Source organism: Macaca nemestrina, chromosome 18 (genome assembly GCF_043159975.1).
Source record: "Macaca nemestrina isolate mMacNem1 chromosome 18, mMacNem.hap1, whole genome shotgun sequence".
Taxonomy (NCBI): domain Eukaryota; kingdom Metazoa; phylum Chordata; class Mammalia; order Primates; family Cercopithecidae; genus Macaca; species Macaca nemestrina.
In genome coordinates this window covers 77,443,625-77,461,893 of record NC_092142.1, presented here as the reverse complement: position 1 = coordinate 77,461,893, position 18,269 = coordinate 77,443,625, and the positions used below count along the sequence as shown (strand labels likewise).

Below are 18,269 nucleotides of genomic sequence, written 5' to 3'. Positions count from 1 at the left end.
GCAATTGATAATATTAAATATGGGGAGTTTTTTCTCCATATATATGGCTTTTTCCTTTTCTGTAATACACCGTTCTGAGGAAACACCACAGGGCTGCTATACTTGATCACACAATCTTTATCATTATTTTTCTAGCTTTTAAAAATTAAGTGCAAGTTGCATTGCTAAGTTTAGAATCTTGGATGGAATAACTTGTGTTTGAAGCCAGGGTCTCTAAAATCCTTTATTTCTGATGCCCAGCAAGTTTGATACAACTTCTTTTCATATGTAAAGTGGATCTATGAGATGCTGTCTTCCACATTCAATGCAGAAGAATGTGTAAATAGAAGTAGCTGGGTGTTTTAGCACTAAACGGATAATCTGTCATAAACAGCATGTTGTATTTAATATTCAGATCAAGACATCGCTGTCTCATTCCAGCAGACCCTTCTGACAAAAGCCATCCCATGTCTGCCAGAAGTATCGAGTCCAGCTGAGGACAAATTTCAAGATGAACCTGAAATCAATTTGCCATCAAATTTTCATGCGTCTCCCAGACTATCCGTGGCATTTTAATTACCAGCACCCTAGGCGGGGGGTACTACAGATATTGACACTTAGCTCCTACAATAAACTTTATTGGCAACCTCTGTCTGAATGCAGTACTCAACGAGAATAACAAGAAATATATCAGGAGATGTAAGTGAGAATGCACTGTAATCACTCGAAACCATTTTGTTCAAAGGGCCTGGGCATTTCTTAAGCAACAGGCTTGGGGGATAGAATGCCTGCCCTCTGAAGTAGTACTGACCTTCACATTCGATGTGCCTGCAATGTGCCTGGGATAGCAAAACGTCGTCTTTTTCCCCTTTCCGTTTTCAGCTGGATGTTTCTGGTGTGCACTGTTTCAGAGTTCTCAAAAGATTTCAAATCCTTCGTCAACGGTCAGAGTGTCTGGACTGAAGGCATCCCTGTGAACTCCGCTAAAAGGCTTGATTGAAGGGAACAGAGATGGTGACTAATTGCATTAGGAGGCGATGTGTGTGCTGGGGAGGGAAAGGTAATCACCTGCCTTTACATTAATGACAGCCGTCCTCTGCCTTTTCCTGATTTTTGTACAGGTGGTTGGAAGGGCTGTAAATATCAGAAAGGGGAGGACCTGCAATTTGCTAACCATAAAGGACTTTTGCTCTCTGAAAACACCCGGGGACTATAAATATGCGGTTTGAACCAGGCACACTGAGCAGCCCACTATACCAGGGGGCTTTGCTGTTGGACACGTGGGGCAAGTGCATGTCATCTTGCTCCCCCAATGGTGATATCAGATGGAAACAACACGTACAACCAACAAGCACCATCTTTGTGGCTTTGCGACTCTGTGCCAGGCACCGGAACAGGTGCATTACACAGGTCATGCATCCTCAAACATCCTCACAAGTTAGCAGCTGATGGAGAAGTGAATCCAGTGCTGTGGTAAATGTTTAACCATCATTCCTGACAAAATGAAAGGGTGTGTATGAATATACACATACATGTTTATTATACATATTACTGATACGAAGGATCTGTAGCACACAATTTACAAATAAAAATAAGCAATATTCTTCATCGTAAATCCCACAGAACCAATTGATTCTCACTCAATGCTTTCATGGATTTGTGCCCAACTCTTGTATCTATAGCTAAATTACGGTTACAGTTGATGAGAAAGTGCAGTTCCATGTAAGTATTGCTTGATACTTTTTAGTTAATCAGAAAGATAAATGTGGCTGGGCATGGTAATTCCAGCACTTTGGGAGGTGAGGTGGGCGGATCACTTGAGGTCAGGAGTTTGAGACCAGCCTGGCCAACCAACCAAAAAGGTGAAACTCCGACTCTACTAAAAATACAAAACTTACCTGTGCATGGTGGCGGGTGCCTATAATCCCAGCTACTTGGGAAGGTGAGGCAGGAGAATCACTTGAACTCAGGAGGCGGAGGTTGCAGTAAGCGGAGATTGCGCCACCCCTAGCCTGGTCAATAGAGCAAGACTCCGTCTCCAAAAAAAGATGAAAGTGAAACAATCAAGACAGACATATTTTGGTCCATCACTCATTCTTCAATGGCATAAGTGACTCATAAGTAACTTCTTTATTAATATGCTGAAGGAATATTTCCTGGAGAGAGAGATACAGAGACTTGGAGACAGGATCTCTCTCTGTTGTCCAGGCCAGAGTGCAGTGGCACAATCACGGCTCACTGCAGCCTCCCCAGTGCTGGGACTATAGGCATGTGCCACCAAGCCAGCTAATTTTTCTTTCTTTTTTGTTTTTTAATTCAGAGATGGAGTCTCATTATGTTGCCCAGGCTGGTTTCAAACTCCTGGGCTCAAGTGATCCTCCTGCCTCGGCCTCCCAAAGTGCTGAATTCGTGAGCCACATGGCCTCCTCAATTTTTCATACTATTCATAGTGTAGTGGTTTATAGGCACTTTACTCTTCAATTTAATCTGTATTACCATCATTGTAATCACTTTGTAAGTCAAGACAAAATAAACAAAACAAAGAAGGCTTGATCAGTAGTTTCTGCCTGTTTCCACGGTGTAAACAGTCCTGCCATAGCTGCTTTTCAGCTCCCAAGATGAATGCGGAGCACTGCGCACCGTCATAGCGTCTGCAAACACTCCACCGTATGGACACAACAGACCTAGATACCGCAAGAGCACGGCTAATAGCCACATGCAGTAAAATGGCTACAGAGTATTGAGCTGCGATTATTATTATTACTATTATTTGAGACTGAGTCTCGCTCCATCGCCCAGGCTGGAATGCAATGGTGCAATGTCAGCTCACTGCAGCCTCTGCCTCCCGTATTCAAGCGATTCTCCTGCCTCAGCCTCCCAAGTAGCTGGGATTACAGGCATGTGCCACCACACCCAGCTACTTTTTGTATTTTTAGTAGAGATGGTGTTTTGTCAGGTTGTCCGGGCTGGTCTCAAACCCCTCACCTCAGGTGATCCACCTGCCTCAGCCTCCCAAAGTGCTGGGATCACAAGCGTCAACCACCATGCCCAGCAAGCTTCAGTAATTAATTGAATAACCTTGTCATTGTCCCGTCCTGTTCTACATGAGGGGAGGGCCTCACCACACACTGGAAACAGTGTCCACTGTGCAAGGGCAGGCAGGTATGTACGCACACACATGTGTCTACACATGCACACCTTTAACAGGAGATCCTGCTGGCAAAATCTCGTTATTTGCCTAGAGAGGATACTTTTGAACAGCCAGCCAATACGTGCTGCAGATGTAACAGCAAAAGATAATTAAATATCTGCGTTCCTGAAAGGAGTTGGTGGGTTTGACAGAGAAAAAGGAGAGACAGGAAACAGTTATCACCCCATCTGACAAGGGCACCCTAGCCACCAGATCAGCCCTGTGGAGAGACATCGGCTGCAGGCACAGTGCTCAGATCTGCAGACCACAGCAGCCTCCCAGCATTCATGCTCTGCTTCCCAATTCTTTCTCCACGACCACCAGCTTTTCTTCTGTTGCTTTGAAATGGAGGGCACGGTCAGCTTTCGATGACTTACCAGAAATGAGCAACATCATTGCACTCTGAATCATTTGCTGTCATTTGTGAGGCAAAACCTGGTTTGAGAAATAAAACCTAAGAATAGGGACTGGGTGTGAGGTCTAGAGAACACGGAGACACCCCGATGTCAAGGCCAGGTTGGCCAACCATGTTCTGCAGAGCAAGTAGCTACGTCTTGCAGCTAGATGGCTGTGTTGTTTTTGCTTACGGGCGTCCAATCTTTTGGGCTACACTGGAAGAAGAATGGTCTCGGGCCACAAATAAAATACACTAACACTAACAATAGCTGATGAGCATCAAAAAAAAAAAAAAAAAAAAAAATGTCGGGCACAGTGGCTCACGCCTATAATCGCAGCACTTTAGGCAGCTGAGGCAGGAGGATCACCTGAGGTCAGGAGTTCAAGACCAGCCTGGCCAACATGGTGAAACCCTGTCTCTACTAAAAAAAAATGCAAAATTTAGCAAAGCTTGGTGGCAGGCACCTGTAATCTCAGATACTAGCAAGGCTGAGACAGGGAGAATTGCTTGAACCTGGGAGGCAGAGGAGGCAGTGAGCTCAAATCACGCCACTACACTCCAGCCTGGGTGACAGAGCATGACTCTGTCTCTTTCTCTCTCTCTCTCTCTCTCTCTCTCTCTCTCTCACACACACACACACACACACACACACACAACCAAAAAACAAAAAACACCACAGTACACGTACAAAAGGGCCGTGCATAAATCTCATGTTCTAAGTAAGTTTACGAATATGTACTGGGCCACATTCAAAGCTGTGCTGGCCCACATGCGACCCATGGGCCATGGCATGGACAAGCTTGTCTGAACAGGTGCAAATTCAGAGGATTTTTCACGCCTTATTAATCAAGGCGGGATGCGGAGAATGGCTCTGTACTCAGCACACAGCACAGTAAGGCTGTGTTTCCTCCTCTACCATATTAGAATTCAAACATATCCTCAATAGGTAAGAACGCATGCCAAGAGGTGCAATGCTTATCTGGCTGGAGATGGGACCGAGGCATTTCTCAAAGGATGTCGAGTGGGGGTGATATGTGTGTGACATTGATGTTGCATGCCTGTTGACTCATGGATAAGATGCCTTATATAACACGCGGTAGGCCTCTCTGCATATATTTTCAAAATATAAAAACACAGACAGCTTTTTATGGACCAACCGGACTAGAAGTATTCTAAAGTGTTCCCTGGAAACGCCAGAGCTGTAAAATAACTGAGATATAAACTAGAATATTCTATCACTTGTCAGTAGCATTGTTTGTTTCCTTTCGACTTTTTATTTTTATCCCAAGGGTCAGTTGCTTAAAATAAGCATTGATGTTGCCTAGGCACAATTTACATTTTCAATGTGAAATCTCATCTATGGTTCTTGGCTGGGGAAAAAAATCTTATTTATGTTTATGTATTACTGCTAATCTTGTCTTTAAAAATAGTCAACACTCAGAAATTACTCACGTTCTGTCTCAATAGAATCCTGATTCTTTTCATTTGTTCTCTGTTGGCTGAATCAATACAAGAACACTAGCAAAGTCTGTCACTTCATTTGGGATGATGTTGTTCTTGCTAGAAAGATCTGGCTTCTCTAGGGTTTATGACAACAGCACAGATTAGAAGGGACCCTGGGGCTGGGCACAGCGGCTCACGCCTGTGATCCCAGCACCTTGGGCAGCCGAGGCGGGAGGATCACTTGAGGTCAGGAGTTTGAGACCAATCTGGCCAACACGGTAAAACCCCGTCTCTACTAAAAATACAAAAAATTAGCCAGGCTTGGGGCCAGTGCCTGTAGTTCCAGCTACTCGGGAGGCTGAGGCAAGAGAATCACTTGAACCCGGAGCCAGACGTTGCAGTGAGTATAGTGAGATTGTTCCACTGCACTCCAGCCTGGAGAACAGAGTGAGACCATCTAAAAAAAAAAAAAAAAAAAAGGAACAGACCTTGAGCCTGAAAAGAACTCAAAGCATAGCAATGACCAGACCTTGGGTAGGTAATAATTAATCACCACAGAACTTTGAACAGCCTCCACTCCAAAGCTCTTCCCACTTGGGGAATTCTGTGTCCCTGCTTCCGGAAAAGGAGGGTGCGGTCTCACCGGGCCATAAACACGCGAGTGGGCAGGGCAGTCTTGGAGACTGTGAATATACCTGCTGGGGGTGGAGGGGATCCAAAGAATGCTCAGGCTCTTTCATTTTTCTTTCTTTCTTGGTTAAAAATGACATGTTATAAGCACTCGAGCTCTACTCTTCATTTTTATAGAGTGGCTAAGTCACTGACCAGATGCGTTTCCGAGGCAAAAGCCATATAGAACGTCAGCGTGCACCAAGAACACGCTTGGGCTCTTGGCCAGCAGAACATAGCCTGTGTGTCCACAGGGAGAACGAAGAGGCCAAGTTATGTTTGGAGGGCTGCCTCCTCTTTCTGATGTAGTCTTTTCACATCCACAGAAGCCACTACCCAAAAAGTCGAAGCCTGTCCTCTCCTTCTCTAGGCAGCCCCTGCTGGCCAAGCGAGGAGCTCTTGGGCACCCACCAACCCGATACTCGACAGAAGGTCCAGGAGAGCAAGGGTCTGGAAGGGGCTGACCGGGGATGGCGTTGTCTTCTTGCCGGATCATTTCTCTCCTCTGGCGTTCAGCCAAGGAAATGCGGTTTGCAGAGCCAACCGGGTCCTTCTCTCTCCAAATCACATTGCTCATGATTGGGGAGAGAAAGACCGAATCTTCCTCCATGGCCCTGGAGTCCTCTCCACCCACTCTCTCTACAAAATCAGATCATCTGGGTCATTTTTAAAGCGTCGTACACGGGCCAGCTGGAACTAGTTGCCTCTTCCTGGCCAAACGCTTGGGGTTTCTTCCAGCCTTAAGCCTGCGTGCTCCCTGCGCTAGCGAGAGCCGAGAGGCATGGCCAGGACTGGGAACGAGGGTGTTGCTAGCCAGACTTCCCAGCAACTTCCTGAGTTTGGAACAAGCCAGAAGCCTGATTTTTTGGTGAGGCCGGCCGGCCCCAAGAGGTAGGGCACTGGGCGCTGTAGCCCAGCAGCTCTCTGGAGCCCAGCAGGGTCTAGGTATCCAATGCTGGAACAGACTCCCTTGGCTGCCCAGGCCAAATCTAGGTACGAAGCCTTAAAAAAGGAAGATGATTATCAGGGAGAAAAAGATTGGCTTTCTCCAGTCTCTTCCATCTCAGGGTGTCCTGAGCCCCACTGAGAAGGCCTGGTGGACCCTCACTTTATTCTAGAAACTAGGCTAGTTAAAGAAGGCATTGTCAAGCCAGAAGCTGCCTCGGACTCTTGGCAAGTGTGTTAACTCAGTATGAAATAATATAAACAGAAAAGAACAATATTCTCTGTTTTCTCACTCCAGGCATTTTAGAGGCTGAGAATTGGAATTCATTTGGGATGGGCCACAGCTTTCAAAAATAAGTTCTGTGTATTTAAAAGATCTTTAGATTTGAAGTTCTGAAGAGTGGGGGCTGTCTGGTGTGAACGCTCTAAACCCGATTGTGCTTCGGCGGCTCAGAAAAATTCAGGAACAATAATAGCCCTTAGTGGAGGAGAAGGAACTGTGTGAAATACACCATTTATCTCCTTTCATGCACAAAGGCATATAAGCATATACAAAAACATATGCATATATACATTCTTCTCCTGGGAGCCCTGCAACGCTTCCCAGTCATTATTCATATTAATTAATGTGGGTTAGGTTTCTAAACTGCTCAGATTAAGAACTCGAGATGTTCTAGAAAGTAAATAATCCAGCTGTTGCCTACCACAGAGAGGCCTGAGCATGAACGCATAAGCTCTGGATTTGGCCTGCAAACGGGGAGGCTTCATGCGTCCGTGGCGTGGTTCCAAGCCCCATGACCAGCCTCACTTTTGCAATTCAGAAACCGGAATTAATTCTCCCATCCTCCCCGATGCACAGAAATGTATTCAGGATAAACTGAGTCATATTTCATAAGTTCTGGGTGCTAAAGGGGAAAGATAGTATTACAAAGACACTGGCACCACGACACCCACTTCTGGAATGAGCCAGTCTGTTGAGCATTTACAAAACAAAATAGCAATGTACTTTCTATGCCATAGCAACCCTGGAAGAAAACTGCGAAGTGGAAACCCTGGAAAATTTGTACGAGGATTCTTAAAAATCTGAGATGGACAAAACGCATTCCGAGAGATCAACCTTGCTAATAAATGTTGGTTCATAACAATGTAATCTACGTATGTGAATCTCAGAAAGTACCTTTCTCATGGGAATTTCTTTAAGAAAAGCAATCTTCTTTAGTTTACCGTTTTTAAACCTGTTCCCCCTTCAGGGATACTTTACCTCTAGACTTGCCAAAGAGCCATTTCCTAATACATCCTAGAGAATATATGATTTCATTTTTCCACAGATGCATTTCTATACACCTGGTATTTCGGTTATTTATTAACCATGCCTAGTTTTGTGATTTCTAGCTTTATATCTTTAAAGTCATTAAAACTTAATAGGAGAATTAATCATAAAAGAAATCTATCAAACACAGTTGCCACGCACTTTTTTCCCCCGACTGACAACTTTAAAATGTATTTGAATGTTATTTATTTCATCACACCCAGGGAATAAAAAAAACATAACTTGCAGCTTCCAAGTTCAGAGAAAGCATAAAAATGTGATTTACTATTTATTGTACACTTAGGCACATGCATATTATATATTGCATGTTAATCTTCAACTGGCTAAGTTTAGCAAATTTGACAACACTACTGTTTGCTAGTGAGGAAAAAGAATCGACATCTGTTCTCTTCCAGATATGATTCCTTCTTGGAAGGAATCAGAAATACTCGCAGTCCTATTTTCTGGGTAAACTGATAGAACGCAAGCTGTATAAACGGACAGTCAAACCACAATGCCCCCTGGTGGTGAAATCATGCATATACACATGTAAGTGTTTCTGCACCTCGAGAACATTTTTAAGAAGAAATCTTATTTTTAATGGTGTGGAAATCTTCTTTCAGTTTAAAAAATGCAAAGACAAAGATCGTGGCACATCAATTGTGCTTTTAGAGAGAAAATAAAGAATTGCTTTGCTGTCAGTAAAATTAAAGATGCTTTTAGTTTATCAAAATCACCATGATCAAATTTTTTTTTTTTTTTTTAACAATAAGGAATTATATTTAAATTCCACACTGAAGACCTGGAGTATGGTGGGGGGGGGAGGGAGGGATATAGGAATTTCAGCATATGTATTATTTAAACTAAATTTACAAAAGTGGAACAGTTGAAAGGTACTTACAGGTAGACCTGAGGGTCTGTTAGCTTATTTTCAGTTCAGTGAAAAGGAAATGAGAGCAGATTCCAGATTTTACCAGCGGATGGAGGACTCCATCTTCCCATCATGCTCTCAGCATGCACCTCTGATAAGCAGCTTAAAGGGAATTTCCTGGGGTCAGACATAAATAGAGATTCTCAGGTTCTTTTAATCCAGACACACATTGCTTGCGAGTTAGGCCTCATAAATCTCAAAAACAGTCAGCAACACATGAAAGGCAATGTTGTTAGAAGGCTCAAATACATTAAATGGGAACGTTTGAAACGTGGACTCATTAATCACACAAACACTGCTGAAAGTGCGCAGTAATCAAAGAACGCAGTACCTTCCTTTCTCAGAAAGCATCTCATTTCGCTCCTTGCTATCGCTGGAAGCAGGGAGGCCCAGAATAGAAAAGGCCATTGCCTTCCTTCTTCACCTACGGAGCAGCTCAGCCATTAATAGTTACGAGTCATACTGTAAGTAGAGCATGAAAAAAATCACCAACATATCCCGGTCACCTTTTCGAGATCTGCCGGCCTTGGCAATGACTTTTTTCTGACGCAAAACGTTTCAAGACACTTGCCCAATGTCACAGACACCACTGCCAAGACATGTCATCAAAGGATACTGGAATGAAAACAAAAGTCCCCGCTGAAACTTGTGGACAACACAGATGCTCACGGCAGCATTATTCGTAATAGACACAAAATCCATGAACTAATGAATGGATACCCAAAATGTGGTATATCCATACAATGGAGTATTACTTAGCCACAAAAAGAAATGAAGAACTGGTAGATGCTGTCACAGGGATAAACTTTCCAAACAGGATGCTAAGAGGAAGAAACCAGACATAAAAGACCACTAACATACCATTCTATTGATATGAGGTGTCCAGAATAGGGAAATTCATAGAAACAGCAAGTAGATTGGTTAGTGGTTGCCAGGAGCTGAAGAGAGGAGGTATTTGGGGTAATGACTAAGGGATATTTTCTTGGGTTCATGGAAATGTTCTAAAATTGATTGTGATGGTAGATGCAAACTCTGAATACACTAAAAGCCACTGAATTGTACACTTGAAGCAGATGAATTATATGGTAGGCATATTATATATCAATGAAACTGTTAAAGAAAATGAAAAGGACATTGGAGGGCTAAGGGCAGATAGGCCCTGCCAAGCTCCAATAGGTGTGTCCCTGGGAGGGAGGACAAGTATAAGAAGAGAATAGCGTTAGCATCCAGAGAAGTTGGCTAAAACCCTGAGTCAGGCTACGATACCAGTCTTACTTTTGCAAAGGGGATGGGACTCAGGTCCATGCCCCCCAGAAACCTTCTACGTTAACTCTGAGAGGAAGTATCTGTTCCCCCAGAACTGAAATCTGATGATGGGCAGGTGGGATCACAGTGGTTTTCACCTTTCATTGCCACCCCAACCCCACCGCAACATCCTTCCCCACCACGGATCCTGATTTCAATAACCCAGGTCATGGCTAGTTTAACGTAACTTCTCAGATTCCAGCAGTTTGAGAGGACGAAGTGAGTGGATCACTTCAGGTCAGGAGTTCGAGACCAGCCTGGCCAACATGGTGAAACTCAGTCTCTACTAAAAGTACAAAAATTACCTGGGCAGGTGGTGGGCATCTGTAATCCCAGCTACTTGGGAGGCTGAGGCAGCAGAATCGTTTGAACCCAGGAGGTGGAGGCTGCATGCAGTGAGCCAAGATCCCACCACTACACCCCAGCCTGGGCAACAGAGCAAGACTCCATGTGAAGTGAAGGGGAAGGGGAAGGGGAAGGGGAAGGGGAAGGGGAAGGAGAAGGGGAAGGAAGCAGAGAAGAGAAAAGAGAAGAGAGAAAGGAAGAGAGAAAAGGGAAAAGGAAAAAGAAGAAGAGAAAAAGAGGAAAAAAAAAAAACTCAGGTGGTTACATACAGCCCAAGGTGAGGAGTACAGTTTGAAAGAGAGCCAGCAAACAGGTCGGAACTCTAAAGAAAAGCTGGGTGAGCTATTTTGCAGGCTGTCTCCATTTCTTACACCTTCACAGATACCTGGTTGCTGTTGCCGCCGGCTAGAGGAGGTCATCTTGAGCTCTTGAAAATCTGAAGATTTTCACAAAGAATGCCAAAATGTTTACACAAACAAAGATATCTGAACCAAGATATTGTTTTTTTTAGTTTTTTTACAACAGGCAAGTGCTGCTCCAAACAAGTTTTTCAAAAAACAAAACAAAAAGAAAAACAAAAACAAAAAAAAAGAAAGAAAGAAAACACGAATTGCAGTGAGGGTATTTATGTTCCAGGTTCAGAAATTTGTGGGCATTAACTGAGAACTGGAATCCCTACCATTCAGCTGACCCTCTGTCCTGCCCAACATTCTTCACTGTTGAATGCCTGAGAATGATAGCCTCCTCCACCTGCACCCCACCAAGGCAAAACGTATTTCCCTGGCTGGGTTTTAAGCCAAGCTAAACACCAGCAAACCTAAGCGTGGTACCTGCATTACTTTGCTGTCCAGAGAAAGAGACACACTGGCTTTGAATTCTTTCTTTTGGAACTTCTTTGAGCCAGAAAATATCAACTCCTACCAGGCCCAGCACAGGCGCTGCTGTACATGCTCTCTGGGCCTGTACTGATCAATGACAATTTTGGAAAACACTGCCTGAATAATTCATCATAGAAAAAAGCTTTTGAATTAAATGATATTACTGGGGCTTCCAGCACAAATATACACATGTTCCCGAAAAGCTAGTCCAGCTGGAAGACTGCTTGGAATAACCAAGATGATACCCAAGCTGAGCCCCCATTTTATAAATTGTAATGAGTCATCTACCTACCTTACCCTCAGTCATAGGAAAATGCTGTCGGAGCCTCAGCCAGGTGTCCCAGCAGCATGCACCTGGCACATCTTGCTATGGCTTGTCATGGTGAAATGCTACCATGGTTAACCCAATGTGGCAGTATGCAGCGAACTAAAAACAAACAAACAAACAAAAGTGGAAACAAGATAGACGAAGGGAGAAAGCAAGGAAGGAAAGAAAGAAGAAAAGGAGGAAGGAAGAAAGAAATGCAAAAATGTTGGCTGTATTTTGTGCAGAGTCAAACTGAATGGCAGTGGGAATAATTCAATTTAATCTTGGCAAGTGGAATGGAGACTGAGCACCCACAGCAAATGCCAAGCCGTTCATACCTTCTGTTTTAGTTTAAAGCTCCACCTATCCCCACGGCACACAGTCACACACACAATTAGTACTGCAGTGACTACAAGCAGTAGCATACCAGGGCTGGCAACACTCTACACCAAAAAGCTATCCTTGGTTCAATACGATCTCATGCATTTGCATGGCACATCAAAACCCTCAACATGTGCTTAGAACCTCACTAGTCTGCTTTGCTGTTGTGCTGAGTTGTTTTGTATTTTCCCACAGGCAGAAACCAGGTTTTGACCCCCTTCTTCTCCATCCCTCTACTGCTTTCTTTGAAGACTCAAAATGAGTCTCAGTGAGGCCTCAGAATGGTAAGGCGCATTTGGTACTACTTAATCCTATTTAGGCAAAGCCAAGAATGTCTATTTATAGCACAGTAAAGATGGAATATAAGGGAGGGGTCCATGGCATGAAATTCAAGGTCTCAGCATCCAGAGACAATGGGACTTCCACTGCCTTGGCCTCGGTTTCTCACAAATGCATTCCATGGATGTATCTGACAGAGGCTGGTGTCAAGTCCTGGGCTGGATACTGGAGCTACAGATTAAAAAAATAAGACGTGGTTCTTACCTGTAAGGAGTCAAAGCCTAATAGGGAAGAGAGTCAAACGCACAAACAACTACCAGATGGTACAACTAGCGCTCTACTAAGAGCCGGCAAAGGGGCTCTGGGCCAGGAGGCAGGAAGCCCGTCCACCGCCCGGCATCGTGGACCCAAGAAGACAGATGATGAATGATCTGCTGTCGCTGCCACTCTCCAAAGAACGGAAAATCTCCATGAGTCCCACTTGACCCCTTAGAAAGGTCAGCTACGGTAAAAAGTAAAGAGGTGGGATAGAAGCCAAAAGAAAAATAAGATTACTACAAAGGGGCTTGTGGACAGCCAAGGGTTCTCCCATGGGTCAAACCCATCCAGAAAGCCTGCAGAGGATGTGTGCCACCCCGCCACCAGGAGCAAGGCCACACGCACAAGAACATCGTAGCTTGCTGCTCTTCTACCACTCCCATCCCCTCAAATAAAGCCATCTCACTGAGCTAGGGCCACCCTGGACACCTTCGAGTGTTAGATATGTACTATCACCATGTAACACGAGGAAACAGAAGGGGCCACATGGCTTTTATACTTAGGAAAATTCAGTTTTAATCAAACTCAGTTACCTATTGACTCAACAAGGATGAAATTACAATAAAACCATTGTTGCCAGAAGCCAAACTATTAAGAAACCTCGTGTACTTAATATATGAAAAGCCTTCAGAAGTATTCCTTGAATCTTCATAATATTCCATCTAAACAAACATTATTGTGTTTATCTCTCAATGCCAACAAAGGAGAGACAACTGAGGAAGCTGCCTATGTATTTAAGGAAAAACAGGCCTGTAACAATGGCTCCTGCCTGTAATCCTAGAGCTTTGGGAGACAGAGACAGAGAATGGGAATCGGCCTAAATAAATTCCACTGCTCTCCTTTACTGAATTAGTGAAACAATGTCCCTTCTGAATTTTTCTTGCCATGAAAAGCTCCCGATGCTTGTGTGTTGCTAATTACCCTGTAGGCCAAAGGTGTGCAGCCTGTTCTCGGTCTCTATCACCTTCAACTCCCCATCAATAGCCTCACACCTTGTGCTTCTCAGTGAGTAGAGTTTTATTATAACCTTTGTGAACAGGGCATGTGTGGTTGAGAAAAAGGGCTCCTCCTGAAAACCGTGCCCCTAGGTGAGGAAGGGGTGGGAAGAGACGCGCTTCCTCTACAAACTGTGAAAGCACAGGCGCGAGCCCCATGAATGAATGCATGCAATTTATACTGCAATAAGAATAAACCACAAAATACGCTATAAGAAGTCTAATGGCATTATTTTTCTGCTCCTGCTTCATGGTGATAACCCTGAAGCTTTCTTAAAAATACCAAATTTTTTTCTTATAAGTCTCAGTAACTCCGGTGTATAACCTGCCATTTATTTATTTATGATAAAACCACCTCTCGTTGTGAAAAACAGCGAAGGGTGACATCTCCAGACCCAGCCACCATGCCTGCAATGTACTGCTGAGAGTCCACATTTTGGAACTCCAGTCATGAAGAGTGATGAGACCTAATCAAACAAGTATTTCTTCAACACACAATAATGTTAGGTGTTGGGAGGCCCATTTTTACATCAGATTTTTTTTCTTGCATTTAAGTTGTGTGTACATTTTGAATATTAACCGCTTATCAGATGTATGGTTTGCAAATACTTTCTCTCATTCTGGAAGATGCTGCTTCACTCTGCTGATTGTTTCCTTTCTGTACAGAAAGTTTTTAGATCGTTGTAATCCCAGTTGTCTATTTTTGCTTTTGCTACCTACGTTTTTGGGTTCATATACAAAAACTCATTGCCCAGACCAATGCCATGGAGCTTCCCCCTTGTTTTCTTCTAGTAATTTTACACGGTCAGATCTCATGTTTAAGTCTCCAATCCACTTTGAGTTGATTTTTGTATGTCGTGTGAGGTAAGAAAAGAACAAATTCTGATAAAATTGGAGGAAAAGCTAGAATGGGAGCTAGAATGGGAGCAAAAAATGAGCATGTCTTGTAGAACCATTTGGTCCATTTCCACATCTGCATATGCCTTTGAGTCTTTCCAAACACCACCACTCTCAAGTACGAGCAGAGATACACCTAACAGAAGGTCATCTGCTATTTTATGCCAAAGCAAAAGGCATACGATAGAGGGCTTGGGCCTTAGCATCCAGCATCCCCGAAGCTCCCTGCAAAGTAACTTCTGACCTCGCCTTCTTCCAAAGTTTCCCATTACTAACATCTTGGCCATAGTTAACTCCCTTGATTTGAGCATTTCATTCTCCTTCTGGGTGGCTTGAGAGGGCGGGAAAGCAGAGACGCAATGAGCAAGGCCATCGATCTTCAACAGTCATTCACTCCTCTCCTTCCATGCACAAGGCACAGCAAAAGGTGTTACCGTAAAGTTGGAGTGAGCTGTCCATGTCTTGGGGCCTGTTCCTCAATGCACTTCCCATTTCCCTGGTCACAGCAATTGCAAACCCACAGTAAGAAAGCTAATAATTTGTTTAGTTTTACATAGTGAGTTGTCAGTGATGTTGTCTAAAGGGACTCTTGAAACCACGAGTAAACCAGAAACTTGGGGGTGCACAGAATGCATCCTTCCCTTCAAGATCTTACGCACTAAAGAAAGCAGGGTAATGAGACAAATCCATTTCCCAAAACATGTCCATGGAGATTCAATGGTCACACAATGGTCCACACACCTTTGATGTTATCATAGTGGTCAAGCTAGTTGAAAAGAGCCACAGAATGCCAACCTCTTGTTGGCACGCATGATTCCTCCCTCAAATTCCATTTACAGCTCATCACAGATAGGAAACTGTCCCACACGGTCAACACGACAAGGGCATCTGCAGTGATCTTTCTACATGCTTTGCCAACTTGGCACTCATCTATAACTTTAGAAGACGAGGCAGAACACCAGTGATGACTGCAAACATATGCTTGATTTTTTTAAGCAACAGGAAAATGAAAAATAAACGGGAGGAGGGAACATTGCTGCCTTCTGAGGATTGAAGGCGTGTTTCAAGTAGTCAGGAGTGATGGGGACAAGAATGGAGACTTAGGGGAATCTGAAGAAAACAACGTGGTATGTGGGGAATGAGGACAGTCAGGGAAGCCAAATAGCAACAGGTAGAAAACAGCCTAAAAGAAGTACAAGTTTAATCATCCAAAAATTCTAAAGCAAGAGCAAAAATCCAAAATTCAGCAAAAGACACCCTTTCAGGTGTTTAGAAGACTGTGGTTATCCATTTAAAGATGTTCCTGTCTCAAGGAATCTCTGAGAATTATAAATGTGTTTATTAATTTTGATTCTTTACCTAACTAGTAATTGAAAGTTATAAACGTAATCCACACTCATTGAAAAAGTAAAATAAAATAAACCAAGTACAGATTGGTTCAAAGTAAAACATGACCATTTTTCTGGCCAGGCACAGTGGCCCATACCTGTAATCCCAGCACTATGGGAGGTGGAGGCAGTGAATCATTTGAGGTCAGGAGTTCGAGATCACCCTGGCCAACATGGTGAAACCCCGACTCTACTAAAATACAAAAAAATAGCTGGGTGCTGTGGCGCGGGCCTGTAGTCCCAGCTACTTGGGAGGCTGAGGCAGGAGAGTTTCTTGAACCCAGGAGGTGGAGGTTGCAGTGAGCCAAGATCACGCCACTGCACTCCAGCCTAGGTGACAAAGTGAGACTCCATCTCCAAAAAAAAAAAAAAAAAAAAAAAAACAAAAAACAAAAAGACCCTTTTTCTATGGCTTCCTAGCCAAACACACACCCTGAGCAAAAAAACCCTATCAAAAGTCTACTACTGGCCAGGCGCAGTGGCTCACACCTGTAATCCCAGCACTTTGGGAGGTTGAGGCGGGCAGATCACCTGAGGTCAAGAGTTCAAGACCAGCCCAGCCAACATGGTGAAACCCCGTCTCTACTAAAAATACAAACATTAGCTGGGTGTGGTGGTGGGCACTTGTACAAACATTACCCAGGTGTGGTGGTGGGTGCCTGTACAAACATTAGCCGGGTGTGGTGGTGGGCGCCTGTAATCCCAGCTACTCAGGAGGCTGAGGCAGGACAATTGCTTGAATCCAGGAGGCAAAGGTTGCAGTGAGCTGAGATCATGCCACCGCACTGCACCCTGGGCGACAGAGTGCAGCTATGTCTCAAAAAAAAAAAAAGAAAAAGAACGTAACAGTCTACTACTAATCTTTCTAAATCTTTTCCTATAAGCACACAGATGCAAGTTAAATAATTACTTTTAATTCAAAAATATAAATCAATGAAACATCCTCACTTTGCAGTATGTCATATCCTAGGGGCTTGACCCCCTGGGTTTAGCCACAGCCTAAGAGACCTCCATTCATCTGATGGTAGTGAACTGGGTTGCAGCAAAGTACCTAAGGAGGAAATAACAAGCCTCTCTAAGGACAGGCCTAAAACCCTCGGAATGGGCTGTCACTGTGCGATGAACATCAGCCTCTTACTCAATTGACAGGCCTTCCTCCGGCTATAGGATCTTGACTATAATTACAGGAAAAGCCATACCATAAAGATGGGGGGAGGAGCTAATTGACAAAACGCTCAATGTGCTGACTCAAGGACCAATGACCAAGCCTTAAATTTATTCTCCTCAAAAAGTGACTGATACGTTGTCCATTAAGCCAGGACCATGCAAAATCCAGGAGATGCACTCTTTCCAAAGTACCTGTGTGGTGCTCACACAGAAGACTCCTAGACTTTACATCAGAAAGATCTTTGGAGTGTTGCCTGCCAAAAACAAAATTTCAAAAGGCACAGAAGTTTTATTTGTTGCCGTTTTTATTTCCTTTTGTTTGCTTCATGCTTTGTGTTTGTATCAATCTTACTTATTAAACCGTCCAAAATGCAAAAGGAAAGACGTCGCTTTGAGATTTGAACCTCCTTGAAGCCTCTGGTTCCCAACGTTTTTACCTTCCAATGTGATTTGGCTCTGTGTCCCCACCCACATCTCATGTTGAATTGTAATCCCTGTGTTGGAGGAGGGACCTCACAAAGGTGTGTGCTGCAGAGGGGCCCAGTCTGTCCTCCGCAGGAACTGGATTGGATCATGAGGTGCTTTCTAATCACCACCCCCCTAGTACTGTCTTGTGAAAGAGTTCTCCTGAGATCTGCATGTTTAAAAGTGTCTAGCACCTTCCTACTTTCTCTCTTCCTCCAGCGCCTGCCATGTGAAGACCTTACCTGCTTCCCCTTCACCTTCTGCCATGATGATTGTAAGTTCCCTGAGGCCTCCGCAGAGGCAGAGGCCTATACAGTCTGCAGAACCATGAGCAGACCAAATCTCCCTTCTTTATAAATTGCCCAGTCTCAGGAATGTCTTTATAGCACTGTGAGAATGGACTAATACACTTTCGCATTATTATAAAATTCTGGAATCTTTGCTCTACCTAGTAGGGAAGTGTTACTATTAATCTATCCAAATGGAAAGAAAATTCAGGATGATCACATCCTGCAGTGGTTAAGAACACAGACTCTACAGGCTCACACAACAATTCCAGCTTTATGCTCTTGGCCTGTTTCCAACTCTTCCATATGCCTCAGTTTTCTCATCTCTACAGTGGGGATAAGATTGTTGTGAAGGTTTCATGTATGTAACGTTTTCAGAAGAAGTTCTGTGGAT

General features: G+C 43.9%; 1 protein-coding gene across 16 annotated transcripts in view; it reads right to left on the bottom strand.

The window, feature by feature from the left end:
* LOC105491228 (WW domain containing oxidoreductase) overlaps window positions 1-18,269 on the bottom strand; it is a 1,122,875-nt gene that overhangs the window by 701,199 nt on the left and 403,407 nt on the right. For 2 of the 16 annotated variants that reach the window (XR_011616119.1, XR_011616113.1), the window contains one exon: window positions 1-18,269. This exon is cut by the window's left edge and continues 40,100 nt beyond it; it is cut by the window's right edge and continues 19,524 nt beyond it. The exons of 9 other annotated variants lie outside the window; for them this stretch is intronic. The gene's annotated coding sequence lies outside the window, so the exon portion shown is untranslated. 5 more of the 16 variants (XR_011616116.1, XR_011616115.1, XR_011616117.1 and 2 more) reach the window with 5 other exon arrangements.